We start from the raw sequence: 3,373 nt of genomic DNA, 5'->3' as shown, positions 1-3,373 counted from the left end.
TATTTAGATGGCTTAGCCTACGCTAAATGCAGTAAATAAAATAAAGAAGGGGGGTGACCCCTATTTTTTTGCGTATTTAAGCTAATTTACATATGAACAGGATATGTGACCACATTGTGATTTCTAAAAATGTCTCCCCTCATCATATGTGTTCATTAAATTAAGAAACACCCTTGTTTGCAATGTTCAGTTTGTCTAGCCTACCATTACTGTAGCACTTCCATTACTGTAGCACTTCCAATTTTAAAAAAAAGGGGCGTGTCCCCTTTGTTGCATATTTAAGTTAATTTCCATATTAACGGACTTGATTAAGGTGAGATTTCTGCATGAAATTAGATCCCTCATCATATGTGTTCTTTTATGAAAGGAAAAACCTTTTCTGCAATACGTTCATATTGTCTAGCCTAATGTTAAAATAACACTTCCAATGAAAAAGGGAGTGAGGCAATTTAAGCAAGGGTGTGGTCATTTTCGGGCTATTCGTCCAGGATACAGATTTGAGCATACATCCGATGTTGTTCCTTTGGTGCAATTAGTCTATATCAGTTGAGATATTCTCTCGATCCTAAATTAAGTGCATACAAATCTACAAATCAGGTCCTCTACTAATACTAATCCGTTCAAAATCTGGCAGAAATTTGGCACATACCGAACAATTTTGGCCGAATTTAGCCGTAAGATGGTGTTTGACGGTTTTAAAAAAGCATTAACTGGCAACCCTGGCCCACAGAGGCCTACACACTGTCTCCTTAACAGCCCTTCCCCCACTTCCACCGTCAACGAACGGGAACATGACAATCCACAATTGCACCTTCGTCTACAACTCAAAAGAAGCACGTCATCGCTCCTTCTCCCAAAATATTTTCTCTTTCCCTTTCCCTTCCCATATTTTAATTTCTGTCGCCGCCATAATGGACATTGTTGTACCAGGTATTGCTATAACATACGGTCATGTACTCAATAAACACAACGGTACATGTGATGAATGCTAACTACACAGTAGCCAATCATTTTACACCGTTTGATATCATGTGATGGTTCTTAGTTGAATAATTGCAATTGTATTATTTCCGGTATATTTCTATACTATTATACCTGTGGTATTAGCGTATGAACTTCTACTGGAGGCCTAAGCCTATTTATAATACAATCGCCCTTCAGTGTTATTGAACGCCTTCGTGGATAATCTTGCTGTGTTCAGGTAAAATTGAGGCTCCATATGTTGCTTATAATAGCGTTGAGATTTGTCGTAGCTACATAGGCCTCTCGCACTTTTATTTAGCCTAGATAGTAATTCTAATAGTTTTTACTCGAGTACGACGCTAGTACTGGGGTGGCTCAGAGTATTTGCAGGAGGTGGGTCCAGAAAGAAACGGACACTCCTGCCTGTGAAGGTGACAAGTTCAAATAACGTGGGGAACCATCTTCCGACTTGCCACCCAGTGGCGGCGCCAGCGGTGGGGGGTGTGGGTGTGCAAAGGGCATGTAATATATAATTTATGTTGGAAAAAATTAAAAAAAAAAATATAATATATTATATATAGGTGTATATATATATATATATATATATATATATATATATATATATATATATATATGAAGTTTATACGATCCACTGTACTGAGTATTACTCTCCTACTTTCCACTGTACTGTACTAACGTAATTTGAATAATCAATTCCCACCATGTGTTGTTTTTCTGGTATGTCCTCGTTCAATATTTTGGAAAATCCTATTGTCAAAATCAAATCAAAGCAATTATTGACTCTATACAGACACCATTTACATCAGCGGCACTCAGGAGGTACGTCAATCATAACAAATAACTTAAAAGAAAACAACTTAACTAGAAAAATACATTAAAAAGCAACTTAAAACTGTTTGAATATGCATATAAAATTAATAAATATACAAACACACAAATACAAATGTACTGTATACATATATGTATACACACATATACATATACACATACACACACATATGTACATACACATGCACACACATATATATATATATATTCACATACACACATATATACATATACATATACACACACACATATATACACACATACACATATATACATACACATATAAATATTGTTAAAATTGTTATTTTACAATAGGCCTATTAAATGATAAAAATAGGAATGATTAGCTGCTTTGTGCATCGCGAGCAGTGATGGCGCCATGACCTGCCCGGCGGAGGGGCTAAAGGCCCCGACGAGGGGAATAGTAGAGCGAAGTCTGAGCTGGCTGGGGGCCAGAGGGCCGCTTAGGGCCCCCGGTTGGGGTGCAGGTGGCGAAGCCCCCTGGAAGCCACGGATATATTTTTGACGAATTATTGCAAATTTTTATTATTTATTTGATAGGCATCGAGCTACTATAATATGACTTAATGTATAGAATATGTTTTCTAATGTCGAAATCAGCTTCCAAAACCAAAATATTATTATTATTGTGATGAAAAGTTAACAAAAATAGTTTAATGAAGTGAATAATTTTTTTTATTTGTTTATTCCCCGACAACTTACTCGTCTTCCCCGACCGGGGGGGGGGGGCGCTATGCTTTCTTGGTGGGTGGGCTATACCCTCCCCCATCCCCTTCTCTTGCGCCTCCCCTGATTGCGAGGGACTGAGCGCCTCTTGTAAAAATTTTAGGTAGTTGCTAAATACAGCGGGTTCAGCCGAGGGGGCGTGACTTCGTATGCTGACGTCATGCATAACTTCAGCTAGGCCTATGTTTTGTATTCATTTCCTCGACAGAGTGTAGGCTCTGTCTGTAATCACACAGCAACTAATTCCTTCATGGTACAACCAATGTAAGAAAAAATAAGTTGTTCCTGTGTGTTTTTCTTTCCAAAAATTAGGATCCCTGGAATATTATCAATTCATGGGGCCTACACAGATTGAAATAATACATAGGCCTAGTTAGCCTTATTTTAGCGGTAGGGATTACGCCTTAATCATGACAGAAAAAATGAAATCAATTCAATGGCCTAGGCCCTACTATAGTACAATACTCTACTTAGCAGGGGTGGCGGCAGCGCATGGGGGCAGGGCCCCCGTTGGGTAGGTCTGGCTTTTCTTCCACCCCCCCCCCCCCCCCCCCCCCCCCCAACGGGGGGGGGGTGGAAGAAAAGGGGAGAAAAATTCGTTGGGGAGAAAAATGTAATGTATATTCTACATATTAGTAGACACCAAAATCGACTAAGTAAGCCTTTCAAACCAAAACAAAAATGGGGGTTTTTTTCAGGGGGAGGATGAGCCCCATGGAACACTTTCGACGGATATTGAGGGACGCCCGACCACGCCCGCTTTTTTTCGTCGGGGACATTGGACTCCGGGCAAATCCTGGCGCCACCCCGGTGT

General features: G+C 39.8%; 1 protein-coding gene across 1 annotated transcript in view; it reads left to right on the top strand.

Moving 5' to 3' along the window:
• The first annotated feature begins 1,068 nt into the window (after nucleotides 1-1,068).
• Nucleotides 1,069-3,373, top strand: part of LOC117112932 (tripartite motif-containing protein 2-like) — a 7,675-nt gene continuing 5,370 nt past the window's right edge. Inside the window, exon 1 of the mRNA XM_033256154.1 lies at nucleotides 1,069-1,201. The gene's annotated coding sequence lies outside the window, so the exon portion shown is untranslated. The remainder of the gene's footprint in view (nucleotides 1,202-3,373) is intronic.

Source organism: Anneissia japonica, unplaced genomic scaffold, assembly GCF_011630105.1.
Source record: "Anneissia japonica isolate Jap-2015-1 unplaced genomic scaffold, ASM1163010v1 scaffold288031_len342695_cov171, whole genome shotgun sequence".
Taxonomy (NCBI): Eukaryota; Metazoa; Echinodermata; class Crinoidea; order Comatulida; family Comatulidae; genus Anneissia; species Anneissia japonica.
Note: the sequence above shows the minus strand (reverse complement) of the source record. Positions and strands in the feature narration are given on the sequence as shown.